This window comes from Thermobia domestica, chromosome 12 (assembly GCF_964235325.1).
Source record: "Thermobia domestica chromosome 12, izTheDome1.hap1.1, whole genome shotgun sequence".
Taxonomy (NCBI): domain Eukaryota; kingdom Metazoa; phylum Arthropoda; class Insecta; order Zygentoma; family Lepismatidae; genus Thermobia; species Thermobia domestica.
In genome coordinates this window covers 173,636,117-173,652,666 of record NC_137465.1, presented here as the reverse complement: position 1 = coordinate 173,652,666, position 16,550 = coordinate 173,636,117, and the positions used below count along the sequence as shown (strand labels likewise).

The following is a 16,550-nucleotide window of genomic DNA, read 5'->3' as shown; positions in this document are numbered from 1 at the left end:
ACAGTGTAAAAACTGGTTTGCTGGTAACATTAGTTGCATCTAGAATTATCGGTTTCTTGGACTTGAGCTAAGGGTAAAACGAAGTAATATGCAGTCTTGGGAAGTAACGTAACGCAAGTAACGCATTACTTTTTAAGTAACGTTTCCTAGTAACGCGTTACATTTTTTCCAAAGTAACTGTAACGGTAACGCGTTACAAATTTTTAAGTAACGTACCTAGTTTGGGTTACGTTTTTCGCCTTACATTTCGGATGGGTAACTACAATATATGTATTTTTTTTCGGAAACGTTTCTTTCTTGTAAGTGAATTTCTCAGAATGAAACAATCGAGCGTGAACTACGTATGTCAGTGACCGACATCACCGGCACACAGAGAAACAGATAAGTTCGTAGTGCCACTTGCTGTTTTTGGAAGATAAGAACAGCCTCAGTGAAATCACGTGTACTAATTGCAAGCACCTGGAAGATTTTGTCGTAGATTTTGACAGCTCCGAATACATTCAGTTAGGGAACTAGGAGTGCAATGATACCTATAGTCTATTTTACTTTGATTGGTGTTGTTTTTATAAAGATGGAGAACGAAAATATTTTATCGTTCGAACATTTAAAAGAATACTTTTTTCTTAAGAACTGAGGATGATGGTGGACAGAATTTAAAAGTAAAGTGTCTGAAGTGCCCTGGCGGAAAATATCAACAACTAGGGTGCCATAATTAACGATATACAGTAAGGGGTTAATATGAATAAACTGTTCTGATGAGCAGGCCCACTTTATTACTAGAAAATAGTTTGCTGATGGTATGTAATATTGGAGTTCTTTCAGATCAGTTTGCTTATCTACCAGTCCCGTTGATTATAGAGTTTGAAACTAGCTTTAAAAAGCACGTATCGATTTTAGAGTTACTGGCAAGTTTTGATTCACTCCCAGTTCATGTATTCATTTTATTAGTTGTAGTGTAATGTTTCTCTATATTCTGTATTTTTAATTTTGCATAGCAACATTATTATTATTATATAATTAGTTTAGCAGAATAATAATAAGCAACCATTTTTTCTAACGCATAGGGATGAGCACGAGTCAAGTTAAAACTCTACAAGACTCGAATTCAAATTGAGAGTCGAGTCAAGTCAAAGGTAATAACCTCGAGTCGAGTTCCGAGCCGATTCAGTTTTTCGCGTCGAGTTTCGAGTCCATTCGAGTTTGATAAATTGCTCGTTCGTTTTAACTCGTCTTGAAATCATGGCCTAATTACACTGTAAAGCGAAAGCCATAAGAAATGTAAACAAGCAGTAATATGGAATACTTTTAGTGTTGCTCACGAGAGGGGACACTGCTCGCATCTCGTCACGTCTCCATAGCGAGACCACAAGAGATTTTTTATAACAAGCTCAGCTCAACTGAGAAGATGGCTGGAGCCGAGTTGGTTGGGTGAGGTGTTGGCTCGGCTCACTTCTCGGTTCGGGTTGATAGTGAATGAGCTGTGAGCCGAGCTGCTCGAGTCTTTGACAATTCTAAACCCGGGCCGACCAGTTTTGAAGATATTTGGCCAGTGCCCTATAACTTTTAACAGTGTTTGACTCGAGCTCGAATACTCAACCTAGACCCTCAACCCAAATTCAGAATCTCGTGAACAATGTTCTTGACTTCTAGACTTCACGACTACCGAGGTTGGCAATCAACTAGTTTTTTAGTATTCAATTACAAACCGCCTATCTTTCATGTTTATATACAGTGTTGTTATAATAATAATAATATAAGTTGTTATAGTAGTAGTGTCATTGATAATAATTATATTGTCTATGTAATATACTTGAAGAGAGTACTCGAAACTACACACCGGATTTGGCTCGACTCGACTCGAAACTCGACCCAATTCGAGTCGAGGGTGGAGGAAATTTTTCGAGCCGAGTTCTCGGGTCAAGCTCAAAGATGTATGTTTCTAGTCGAATCGAGTTTCAAAGAAAACTCGCTCGAACTAGCTCGTGCTCATTCCTACGAGTAACGCAGTATGGCATTTTATCAATGTTTCATTATATGAAAATGTTCATATAACAAGTAAAAATTTGTCCTTGCATTTACATAAAGCGTTTTTGAAGTTCAATAATAATAATAATAATAATAATAATAATAATAATAATAATAATAATAATAATAATAATAATAATAATAATAATAATAATAATAATAATAATAATAGGCCCTAATAGCGGTAGTAATAGTAGTACGGAAAATTAAAGAAATATTTTTTCACATATTTAAAGTTTCGGACCAAAAGTAACGCGTTACTCTCGAAGTAAAGTAACAATTACTTTTTGGGGCAAGTAACGTGTTACTAACGCGTTACATTTTAAGAGAAAGAAAAGTAAAGTACGCGTTACATTTTTACAAGTAACTTACCCAACACTGGTAATACGATTAATGAAAGCGGAATTTGAACGTCTCTGGGAATTGTCTCGGACATCTTGAGCCTCGCTCTGTAGCTGTTTGCGTCAACGCAACGCAAATTTTGTGTTTTATAATATTTTGTGATAGTCATCATAGCTGTTATACAGGGTGTCCAATATACATTGCAACCCGGAGTTTGGGATAGTAGAACTTTTGAACCTGAAGCGATACACAAATAATGGTAATCCCAAAATGAAACCTTGTTCATGCATATATTTGTAAACTAGGAACCAAAGATTGAAGTGCACTACGAACCACACAGTGTTGCCAGATGTAACCGAAGGTTAAATCAATTTTTTCGCAAAACACGTAAATTGACTCATAACTCATACCTATGGATGTTCTGTCGTTAATTTTTAGTTTGTTTAGTTGGAGTAGCTTAGAAATTATGAAGCAGAAAAAATAATTTTTCATTTCCACCTATAACTAATCGGATGAGGCCTTTGTAAGTGGGAACTCGGGAATCATAGTTTTCATAAATTAACATTCTGAATTGGCAACACTGCTGATGTTTCAGTGCATCAAAAGGGTTGTTAAGGATCTGTCAACATTATTCAATTCCTCAAAACAACGAAAAAGAAACTTTGCGATTATCATGATAAAACTTTTACTTACATGCACCCCACAACACTGCTATTCATTTCTGTGGGGCTACTTAAAGCAAGAGGTATACAAGAACGACCCTCGAACTATATAAAACCTGAAAACGAACATTCGCAGTGCCATTGAGAACATTAACACTTGTACTCTTCGTAAAGTTCCTGCCAATATGATGAAACGTGTGAACCAGTGTTTGAATCAAAACAGGGGTCCCTTCCAGCATTTGCTGTAGAGCGGATAACTCATTGCATGATTTTTTTTTCATATTTACGTTACGTTGCAAAGGCTCTTACAGACTGAGGCTCCTTCGTTGGCTAATCTCCTATTATTACCAATGTACAGGTCTTATAAGGTTAGTGGTAGACCACGAAGGTAGTCACGATTGTAGTGTATTCAGTTTCCGTTAGGATAGAATAGGCTTTAGAAATAACACCATTAATGTAGGACTGTATGGGATTTTGTCAACATGTCCTTGTAAGATTTTCTTTTTTTGCGAATTTCGCGCCCCATTGTCTCGTTTTTGTAGCAGTCGTAGACGAAGTAGCTATGCTATATGTCTGTACACACCTTAATAAATAAAATGGTCTGATTTTCTTCTTTTTTCTTTCTTTCTTTCTTCGATTATTATGTATTTTACAATTTTGGTATCCGTGATTCTTCAGTTTTTTGCAGCGGTCCGGTTCCTAAAGGTGATATCAATTTCGCTTATTTAAGATTCTTCTAATAACCTCTGGCAATGAAATCTTCATGTGATATCTCAGGAGAAACTGTAGGTGAATCTTGAATACAAGATTCTCCGTTTAAGATTCATCTAATGTGAAATTATATTGGTAGTACTGACAAGGAATGAACAAAAAAACTTATATTTATTAAAGTATTTTTAAAGTGCATATCAAGGTAGTCTAAGCGCAATTATATGACTAAAAATAGGCCTTACATTTGGCTGTAATAAACTTATAAAAAATTACAAAAATCATAACATATAGTTGTCATAAATCATTAAAAAAAACTTAGACCCTGCTCAAATTTTTAAGCGGGTAAAATGGCTCAGTAATAGAACGCTCACTTTCGATGTAAAGCTCCTTGGTTCGATCTTAGGTTATGTGAGTTTCAGGTGAATTTTCCCGTTTCATCCTACATCCCCATTTCCCCAGTTTCTTCAAACTCATTCACTTTCACACTAATCATCTGTCTCCTATAGCCATAAACGTGCAATCGTGATACGCAAAATTACAGATTTAATTTTATTTCATTTACAAATCTCCAAGAATAGCTAATCACGTAAGTGAAATGCAGTGAGACATTGCATCGACGACTTTATATCCGCGATGTATGAACCAGTAACACTCTCAGTGATTACAGAGGAAGTTTCATAGAACACAAAAAATGTAAAAATACAACATGTTGGCGCATACGATGTTTCTACCTAGGTATTCTAAAGGCCACACATCTTCTTTCGTCTTCGGTAACGGAGCTGAGTGTTGCACTCCACAAAGATTAGACACAATTCCTATGGGTACGATTTGATTTATAATGCCTCCGTTTCACGACGAATCATACGTGTTCTGCAGCATAACGATAGTTCCCAATGTATTAACCTCTACAATCCTGATTTTTTTTTTTCAAACTATGAATTTTTCTTTAATTATTCGTGTGTTCTGGAATAGAAAAAAAAAGAGAAACATATTACTAGTGAAAAATTTGCTTTCGGATGGATTTTATTGGTTAGTGCTCATTTGAGTACTTTGGGTTTCAATATAAGCTTTTATAAATTAGAACTAATGAAAATAGAAATATGTACTCAATTGAGAACACGGGGACCGTAAAGGTTAAGTAGGCAAGTTCAAAGGTCTTTTGCTGTACCCATTATTTTGATAACCATCTCTAAATAAAACACATTATTATTATTCAAATAAATAATGCTTTGCAGCTATTATTACTAATTGTAATTTTATAATAAATAATCAATAACAACTATATCCCTCATGTTACAGATTATTGTATTTTTATAAAGAGCTGTCTACAGTAAATTTGTCAGTAAGAGAGTATTAATTTTACACCAAAATTTGTAATAAAACTAGCGAAGTTAATTTTCTAAATCTCAAAATCTGAATACGCCTTGTCCTGATGCTAACCGTATTAAGTTCTTTTATTACTAGTTGAATTGAAGTTTACATAGTAAATGTAGATTCTTTTTTTAACAAGAAAGAAAGCAAAAAAAAAAAAAAAAAAAAATAGAAACCGAACTTTAAAGGGAAAGTGTAAACATATATGACATCATTTCCTCTCAGATCGAATTTGGTTGGTCATAAAGATGCAGGCGATAGATAGCACACTTCCAGACTTTAAAAACTTTTTTTGTTGTTTTTTTGTTTTTTAGTATGTATATGCCTATGTGTGTATATGTATATCTTTCGTTGTAAGAAATGTTTACATATACACGTGGTCAGCAACAACCGTCCATGAAGAAAGAATGAATTCTTAGAGCTAAATAAAAAAGGAGAATATATATATATATATATATATATATATATATATATATATATATATATATATATATATATATATATATAAAAGAAGCAGATCCCATATTCGGATAAAAATGTATGTCTCTTTATAACATCGTATTTCGGCTAAATCATTTTGTGCCTTTTCTTATGAATTGTTATTCTTTATTCTCAAAGGAAGAGTTTCAATAATACATATTACAGAAAATGCATTATTAATTTCTTTGCATTTAACAAAGCAGGAAAAATTTAACGGTGAATGTTCTTCCTTCCTAATAATGGGAAGATATCGAGTTTCAATTTTCGACATTCGTTTGTATAATATAAAAAAAATTCAGTAACATTACGGATAAGAACTGGCAAACTTTGGAGCTACACTAGGAATACGGTCGACATGAAATTAACCCCTTACCGCATGCCGTGTCATATATGGCACATACCCTTTTTTCACTTTAGCTTTTGCGTAAATTATCAAAGGCACCAAATGACTGTTTTGTCTGCTGCGTGAGATGTTGACGTGTACGAATAAGAGATTTTGGTTGTCATCCGGCGTGTTCTTTGTAAGCTGTAAGTGTGTCATATTTGGCACTTACTTATTTCTCGTCGAAATTAAGTGAAAAATCTAAAATTCAAGTTTTAATTCATTTTTTAAGTTCCCATATGAGGATTTCCAATACTGATTATTTTTTTCGCTAAAAGAAAAAAAGTCATGCAGAAAGGTGTTAAATTTTACTATTAATATTACATAATTCATATTTAAATATTTTTCATCATTATTTTGATTCTAAACCAATTTTTATTTGTACTATGAAAGGTTGTATTCTGAAATGAAATCCTTGGTAGCGCGTTTTGTAGTAATTTTTACTGAAAAACTTGAGTATGTAACTTAGGTTCTATTCCTCATATTGAAATATGCAGGGTTATTCGCAATTCACTCACAGGAAGACAGAATAGAAATGAAATATCAGCAAATACTAGAAAAACTCTCCAATTTTTAGTGCGTAATAAAAACCGAAGCGTTTGGTGAGTTTACAGCCAGAGGATAGTCAGCAACCATGGACTTGAATGGTAAGAAGCAAGCATGTACGTAGGAATATATTTTTGGAACTGCTCTAATTAATTTCATGGGAGGGGGAGGGTTCAAGTTTAATATGACGATAAAGTATACTAACATTTGTAAAACCTCTCCAAAAATTAGACTAAATTTACAGAAAAGTTGGGATTTCGGGAAAGGGAGTCCAGACCTTGAGAGCCCACCCATTGCGTACGTCCTTACCGAGACAAATAGTTTCTGTGTGTTCAAATTTGCTAAATGAGCATGTGTTGTGACAATGAAATCCAGATTTTGTAACAAATTTTAAGCACAAGCGTTTATGGATAAAACCACTCGTGCATGGTACACCAAACTCAAGGAAACTGAATGCTTCATTCAGTCATGCATGGTGACTGTCACAAATTTGGACCCTCCCCCGTATGTAGACATATATGCAAGATGTAGATCTACAACACGAGATTGTAATTTATGCACACATCGGGCCTCTATAAGGTAGATCAAAGTTTGGGACTGTTGATAATTTCATTTCTCCTCCGCCTCAGTTTGTTATCGAAGCCTAGACCCCAGAGTGTAGAACTCTATAACTAGGAACTGTTCTAGCGGCAAAACTTACGTCACACATTTAATAGTAGCATATGTAATATGCATTGGATAAATAACCAAATATTCTTGCCTTTGGCGCTGGAGACCCGCGTTCGATTCCCGGTGGAGATCATGTGGTTTGGATCGCATGTTAAGCTGTAATCCAAATTTGATCTCCATTATGTCCCCGATGTTGAAACAACGTGAAATCTTAAATTAATAAACCAACCAATTTGGAACTAACTGTGACCATATGAAAGCAGCCGAGCTTCGTAGGTAATGCATTAGCGTAACTGCTTTATAATACGGAGATCTCAAGTTTGAATACAATAACTACATTTTTCATGTTACAAATCATTGTATTTTTATAAAGAACTGTCGACAGTCAATTTGTCAGTGGCAGAGTGTTAATTGCTGTCGACAATTCTTTATGTAGCAGTTATACCAGTGGTCGAAGTGAGACGGTATGCGGTGGTATGCCATACCGCCTCTGTTTTTTCAGTGATGAAGGCATACCGTCTGTTTTTTTTTTTAATGATCAAAACATACCGTCACTGGAAAGTAGATGCTAAACACCTTTAATAAATCTTGAGTTGAGTTGAGTTGATTTTGAGTTTAACGTCCCGTTCAGCAGCGAGGCTATATGAGACGTGGACCTACTGATTAACGTGGAATCCGAACCACATGAGCTCCCGCCGGGAATCGAACCCGGGTCTCCCACGCCATAGGCGCGTATGCTAACCGCTTAGCCACGATTTTTATACACAGTAATTATACACGTAATTAGCTTTGCACGTAAAAATATTTTACTTATTATGTAGAAATAATTTCTAAGTTGACAACACCGACATTTTTGTTTTTTCCCTGCCTTTTGTTTTTAAAATAAGGTATTTTCAAAGAAGTTCCATAGTTTATATTTTGATGCGCCATATTGAATTATTTCTTTCTTATGAATGTGTGTGTATTCTTGTCTTAATGCATATAAATGCCGTGTTTTGAGCAGGGCAAATTTATTAGTTGTCAGGTTTGGAATACCCAACAGTCGATTGGACGTGGAGTTTTCCCAAAGCAAATTGTTAATATCCTCATTCGGTTCTTGAGCATTTTCGTGTGTAATTTTCTATAACACAACATAAGGTCATATTTTTATTTTTTTTCCCCAGAAAGTTGTTGGCGGACGATCAAAGTCTCTACATACCCCCCCCCCCCATTACTACAAAGAAGTTTTCCAATGGTTTTCACTCATTATGTAAATATAAATACAATCATTTAGGCATCATATATTCACTGCATTTCAACATTTAGATAGCCGGTATGTCGAGTCAAAATCGTAATAAAACATACCGTCTCTGCTTTTTTTCCACTTCGAACACTGGGTTACATACGAAGCTCAGCTGCTTTCATATGGTCACTATTAGTTCCAAATTCTGACTTACGTATATCCTCAGTATCACCAGGTTATTTCAAGGAGGAATGGCTTTAACTGTACTTCCGTGGCTGACTTTCTCCTTCCAAAATTTCGATTCTTCACTGTCTCCAATGTGAAACAAAATGGTTTTATAAGAAAATATAATAATAATAATAATAATAATAATAATAATAATAATAATAATAATAATAATAATAATAATAATAATAATAATAATAATAATAATAATAATAATAATAATATAATAGAGGTATTTCTTTTTGATTTATTGTTTATTGAGTGAGTGAATGTGGTACGCTTAAACCAAATCTATGCCGAGAACCATCCATAACTATTATCAACAACTAAATAACTCCACATTTATTTGAAAACGTACCATTGCTCTTAATTAGGCTTAAGCCTCTGTACAAATCCAACATAATCATCTCACATCTCCTGTTCAACGTCTATATAGAAGAGGCTATGAAAGAATTCTTTGATAAAAACGAGAAAGGCGTAAACGTAAATGGCCTAGTTTTCAGCTCAATAAGGTTTGCTGATGCTAAGTTTTCAGCACTGATAGCGGAGAACGAAAAGGACTTGCAGGAAGCACTTTTAAACTTGAACGACCAACTGGAAAAAAACATGCAAAATCTATATATATAAAAGAGAACGCACAAATCCTTTGTGAACTCATCACGCTAATACGGCTGAACCAATTTCTTTCATTTTTGGGGGGTTGTTAGGATTTGGACCCTAGATGGTTTTTATCATATCACTTTAATTTTTAATTACCAGTGTCTTGAGATAATTGACCATTCAAGTGTCCATACGTACAAATCCTTTGTTATTAGTTCATCATAGGTAAAAATAAACGTATTTATATGCAACCCGCATGACCATGTGACTCGGCGGGTTAACATAAATGACAGGCGCTATAATTTTAACATTTACTGCAATTTGAAAGCGAAAAAGTAAAAATTATCTAAGTAACAAAGTTTATTGCGTTCCGGGGTGACCGCAGCGAAGCGGGGTGAACGCTGCTAGTGATCAATAAGAAGGAAACCAAAGTGGCACAAGAGCAGGACAGGATGGAGCAAACGTATGGCTAAAGGGAGAGAATATCGAAAAAGTTAAGATGTTCCTCTATATAGGAAGTATAATATCCTCGAATGGAAGAAGTGAAGAAAACGTAAGTTCCAGAATAGCACCGGCTAAACAAGCAACAAGCATTCAATAAGAAAAAAGTTGTGCTAACATCAAGAAATGTGTCGTTGGATGTTCGTAAACGATTTATGGAGCGTGGCTATTTACGGGCCAGAGACGTAGACATTGAAAAACCTGAAATATCCAAGCTGGAAGCATTTAAAATGTGGTGTTATCGTAGAATTCTACGTATATCGTGGACCGAAAGAAAGAGGAATGAAGACGTACCAATAGGAAACTAATGAAGGAAAACAATCATGAAGATAATAGGGAAAAGAAGAAACAGCATGCTTGGCCATCTTATTTGGCACTCTGATTGGACCACTGTGTTGATAGAAGGAAAGACAGAAGGGAAACCAGGAAGAGGAATATCAAGGATAGAATATTTAGATGCAGTTATGAAGAAGAGACCTTATCGACGTACAGTATAAAACAGCTCTCCCAAGGGAGAGAAAAGTTTTAAAATTTTCTTGTTGCCCACCAGCCTATGGTTGGGGTGAACAAGAAGAAGATCCGAGTCCCAATACCAAATAGTGCTAGAAACTAATCCTCATATAAGTAATATTAACCTAATTTGACATATGGATTTCAAATTATGAGAGAAGATAATATATTCCAAATTTAACAAACCATCTTGATCCGACTGCAAGGTAACATGAACTGTTTGCACAGAATCTGACCTAGGAACACATAATCAAAATATAGGTATGTGCCACAATTCCTTAACAATACGAGTCCGTATCCGTGTAGCCTCATTCCACACACAAGCCTCATTCCCAACAGCTTAAATTTTATTTTAGTAAATAAATTCTACAATATTAATTAGCGTTTGTAATGGACCTGTTTGACCCATTACAGCATTTTATGAGATTTCATCTGTGTGCGCAATTATTCTTCATATTAACCAATTTTATATGTTATTGATTATTGTTAATGTTCAGGTTGAGCAATCAGTTATACCAATCTAACCTTCACAGTAAAAGATGACATAAAATTTATCTGCACCATTGAAATGCTGGCGAAATTGATAGTGAAATTAATGCCTGTCTTTATTCTTCTTCTTTGCATCACAGTTAATGTTTGATCTTTGTATGTTAGAAGAAAACAAGGATGTTATAAAATATAGGATCTGCCTTTACAACAAAATCTTAAAGCCATACGTCACAGTTTCGCCACCCGTACTCTGCCTACTCCGCCCAACAAGATCGCAATGTTTTGAGGCAACAATCATGGCGGAAACGAAAATAGACAATCAGACGTGCTGATGCTCAGTTGTTTTTTTTTTTTTTTTTTGGCTTCATTGATTTAATAGGATGAAGATATATATGGACAGATTCTCTATATTTTATATATTTTATATATATATACCCTGTATATAAAGATAGGTGATTGAAATGTGTTAAATGTGTTTGTGATATACACATTTTCTTGTGAAGTGGTAATTTTGTATATTGTTTCTGGATGTGAAATAGCATAAATAAGGTCCAGCTAAATTTAAACGTCCGGAATAAGGATCCCGTGAACGGAATATATCCCTTTCGTCTTATTCTAACATTTGATGCATGTCATATCAGACAACTTGTTATTTAATTCTATATTAGCTCAAACATATAGCGATAGTAGATGCAGTTTTAATGTTGATGTTCAGGTACTGATTCTGTTGTTTAATGTGTTGGCTTTAAATTGATGTCATTTCGTATCTCATAGTCTGATGTGTTTCATGTTAACGGATATAATCTGTGATATATATATATATTCCACGACGAATAGTATTAATTATAATTGATATAAATATTTAATGAAGTGAATCAGTGAATAAAGATATGGAATGATATAGTTATGATAATTAATGAGTATGTAACAAGATGATTCTCCTTAGCACTTGATGGCTAATGACGAATGTAAACATGAGTTGTACAGTCCGCAGCAAAAAATCTGCAACGTGAGTATGTAAGTTTATTGTGAAAAGACGAAATCTTTTGCTCCAAAATAAGTGTGCAGGGGGGGGGGGACTCCGAGGTTTCTCCTGGCGTGATTCATGCCACTTAGACGTTATGTTGATTTCCTGCGCTGTTAGGCGTAGTTTCACAATAAACTTACATGCTCATGTTGAAGGTTTTTTGCTGCGGACTGTACGTCATGTATTTTCTTAAGTGTATGTTAAGTGCCTCACCTGTTATTATTTAATCATAAGTCGCATCAGAAACTGCTTTCTTCCTTAACTTAATTGGAGCTAAATAAAGAGTAATTTGTTTTTATTGTAAATTGGTTTAACTATTTTATTTCCATCTTTAATATAATTGCAACTACAAGTATTCCTGATGTGTTACAATGTTTCTTCTCCTGGTGTGGCTTTCCTGTGTGTTGCAACGTATCTGCAATCTACAGTCCGATGCTTACTGATGATGAAGCCAATCACTTTGTGGTGATCTAACATATCATCAGCCAATAAATATAAGCACTCCAGAAAGAGAGGATATTACACGTTTAATGAAGAAAAAAATATATCCAAACATGAGACACATAGCAATTGATACATTTTACCAAGCTGAACTGAACAATATGATATCGGTGAATGTAAATCCAAACAAGTGGTTTCCGTGGAAAAAAAAAAAAAGCTTAAAAAATTGATCCTCTACAATAACACGGAAAAATAACATTACCAGCAACCGCTCATAACCCTCACAATCAGAATAGATGGAAACTAATTATGTTTTGAACCTTGAAATATATAGTTAAGCCTGACCAAAATAACGGTCAACCGGTAAAATACGGGTCATTTGACAGCCTTATTCTAAAGAAAACCCTTATCATGCTTTCTCATTATAACCCAAACAAGATGACAATATAGAGTATGTGGTTAATGAGATATGCCTCAAAATTATTATTAAGTTTTTGATTATTATCATTAAGTCTATAGTACCGTACGGAGAAAAGACATTTATGCCGATCAATAGGTCACGTCTAACTGAAAAAAAAAAAATAATAAAATGATTCAAGGAGAATACTGATCGAGAGATCGAGAAACTTTGGTAATTTTCATTTTCCTTGAACAGATTTCCATTTGTTTACGTAAACTATTAAGTAGCAGATTGCGTATATTATTGTTTGTCTTCTGACGATGACACACATTACATATTAGTGACACATACACTCTTAATAGTGATGCACATACTCCTAACAGTTATACAGATGCTACTAACAGATGACACACTTACTCCTAATAGCGACATACGTACTTCTAATAGTGACACACACTCCTGATAGTGATACACATACTATTAACAGTGACACATACTCCATATAGCGATATACATATCCCTAACAGTAACACATATGCTCCTAACAGTGGTACAAATACGCCCAATAGCGATATACATACTCCTAATAGTGGCATACACATACTCCTAATAATGATAGACTTCTAACAGTGACAATCACTCCTAATAGTGATACACATACTTCTAATAGTGAGACATGTACTTCTAATAGTGATACACATGCTCCTAATAGTAAGACACATAATTCTAACAGTGACAAACATCCTAACAGGGACTTATATACTACTAACAGTGACAAACATACTCATAATAGCGACATAGGCTTACATACTCCTATCAGTGACGCGCATACTTATCTACTTGTAAATATAACATGGCTCTGTGTGTGAGGAAGGTCGTAAGAGTAGATCGAAATACAGTTAGGTGACTGTTATTTAAAGTTCAAATGGCTAGTCAGGACTCCTTACTCTATGCACCTCGCTTTAAGCCAGTGGCGTATACTGGTTTGATGGCTTGGGCTACCACTAACCTTTATGGCACCTGTACATTATTATTATTATTATTATTATTATTATTATTATTATTATTATTATTATTATTATTATTATTATTAGAGTTTAGTTTCCCCGTCATTATACATTCTTCAAAATAAGAAAAACTTACAAAACACTTTCCTTTTATCAAGTAGATAAATATGATTTTTTTTCTTCACTAGCAAGACTTATCTTCTTAGTATTAGGGAAAACCGATCGTACATTTGTGCCTTTATTTGTTCCATGAAGTAACCCTACATTTTGCTTTGGATAGGACGTAACCCTACTCACCAGAGTGAATCGAAGCTGTCCAAATACTGAAAAACAATGAAATAGACGATTAGCCAACGAAGGAGTCTCAGTCTGTAAGAGCCTTCGCAACGAAACGCAAATAATGAAACAAGTATTTATAACGGCGACGCCAACTATTGTAAAATACTATAAAACAAAATTTTCGATGCGTTGACGCAAACCATTACGGAACGAAGCTCAAGATGTCCAACACAACTCCCAGAGTCCTCCAAAATGCCTTGTTATTGCTCGTGTAATTTCCCTTTTCTCTTCGCTCAGGCCCAAGAAACCGATTTTTCTAGAGGCAACTGCTGTTAATGACAGCCCGTTCTACGCTGTGGGCAGAGGTGGAGCAAAAAGGAATGCGTTCATACGATTCTTGCTGTAGTAGCTAGAGAGTGGTTACTGCTGCGTTGTCATATCGAGGACCTGTTAAGTTAGCGAGACAGACTGCGTACAAAAAATTTAGTGGATCTTTCTAAATACATACAATTCTCAGAAACTTGTATCATTGAAAGAAGATACTAAAGTATAAAATTGTCAATATAATTTAGTAAATTATAATAACTTTATTTTGTAATATTCTAAGCCTAGCGCCGGTAGGCCCGGTAGCCCACAAAATGCGCCACTGCTTTAAGCCTAATACAGCAACAGTATAGAATAAACCAATGATTTCCAACTTCTTTTGACTATTGACACATATTTCTGAACGCTTACGATATCGCTACACATTTTCTTGATTTTTTTAAAATTAATTATAAAATAAATTATAACGCGAGACTGTAAGTTTTTGTGAAGTAAGTGTCTATGCAGTAATAAGCATTATTGCTCTAACATGAGGCGTTCACTAGTACAGTAAGTCTCAAAATTGATTTTAACTTAATCTTTAAATGCCTTACGATTTCTAAATTCTAAAATTTCGTCACACTGGTTGGGAACCACTCTAATAAACCATGGTTTCTCAACCTGTGGCACGCATGATTTCTGCAAAGTTGTGCGGTATACGTAAGTACTTTCTTAACCGAGAATTAAATTATTTTTCGCATTGAGCTGACAGTGAACATAAAGGACCATCTTGGTGGTGTAATCACACAATGTGGAGAATAACTTCCTTGAAAATTTTTGCTTCAGAACCTATTGAAGATATTTTACCAGAAACGCTTATCCTTCCTGAGAAATATGAGCGATTTGAGATTTCATGAGAACAAAGTCTGCAGCGAAAGTACAAAACTGGATGAATAGAACAGTTTTCTGGTTAGTAAAGAGGAAGGAATATTCAACGATCTCAGAAAAAGCTGTAATATTTCCATTGATGTTTGCTACTATTTATCTTCGAGAATATGATTTTTTTCTTTCATTTATATATCACAGAACAAGTTGAGTATTGAACCGAACTTAACACTTAATTAAGTTGACTTAACAACTTAATTAAGTCAATTAGAAACATGTTCATTCATAGTTTATCTCGACTGTAAATTTATTTCGGAACTAAAGGACCATAATCAGAAATATGATTCTTTACTTAACTTTATTTTAATTATGTTAAAAATGATATTTTAATGAACTATCCACTCAGTAGATACAAAGAAAAACTAATTTTTCAATATCCGAAGTTTGTAAATTTGTTCGAAAATGAAAAAAGATAACTCAGTTCTTTTTTTTTCTCTCTCTATAACATCTGTTAAGACGTTTACATTTTAAGTCATTAAGTCGAAAAGATAATAATACCCAAGTGACCACACTCAGTGTTTATATACAATCTCATTCTCATTTTCGCGACCGAGGTTTAGGACGGCTTCGCTAAACTGCACACGTGCCTGGAGGTCTGCACGCAATAACTAGTTTGTTGTTTGCACTTTGTGTAGAAACATTGTACCAAAATTTGCTGTAATGGTCTTCTGTTGATTGCATGGCCCGAAGTCTGGATGATGTTTGAGTATCCTGTTGCACATTAACAAACATAGCAGCGATGTTGTCGACCGTGCGGATGCTACAGACAGAGCCGGCTATTTCTCCTACTGTCCCGCGTTAAGCCAGTTTCCAAGAGGTGAGCAGATAGATGTCGCAGCGTTTGGCCAATTGGTGCCCAAAGCCCATGAAATCGGCGAAGAAATTCACGCTGAGCCAAAATTGCTTCTCACAAACATTGACACTATTATTCCCCAGACCTAGGGAGTATAGCGACCCATGGTTCATCCATGTGTATCGTAGGTCTGTGAAGAATAAAAATAAATTAATGTGTTGCCCACATGAGTGCATTTTACAATACGGTGACGACTTTTGTGCCATCCTATATATATAGGATATATATATATATATATATATATAGGATATATATATATATATAGGATGACGCAAAAGTCGTCTGCGTATTGTAAAATGTTCTCGTGTTGGCAAATATACATTAGAAAACTAAAATTTAGTTTTTAGTTACAAAATAAGTCAATAGGTGACTAATTTTACCTATCCAGCAAATATATCATGCTTATCCACAATAACACTGACTTCTGGTACATTAATATTTTCCATAATTATTATAAATAATACTACGTCAGTGGAGAAGGTGGACAACCCCTGAAATAAACTAGTACATCCACATTTAAAATATATTCGTTGAGATACACTAAATACTTACATACTTCA

General features: G+C 34.6%; 1 protein-coding gene across 1 annotated transcript in view; it reads left to right on the top strand.

The window, feature by feature from the left end:
• LOC145666838 (homeobox protein Nkx-2.5-like) overlaps window positions 1-16,550 on the top strand; it is a 42,721-nt gene that overhangs the window by 16,238 nt on the left and 9,933 nt on the right. The gene's annotated exons all lie outside the window — the stretch shown is intronic.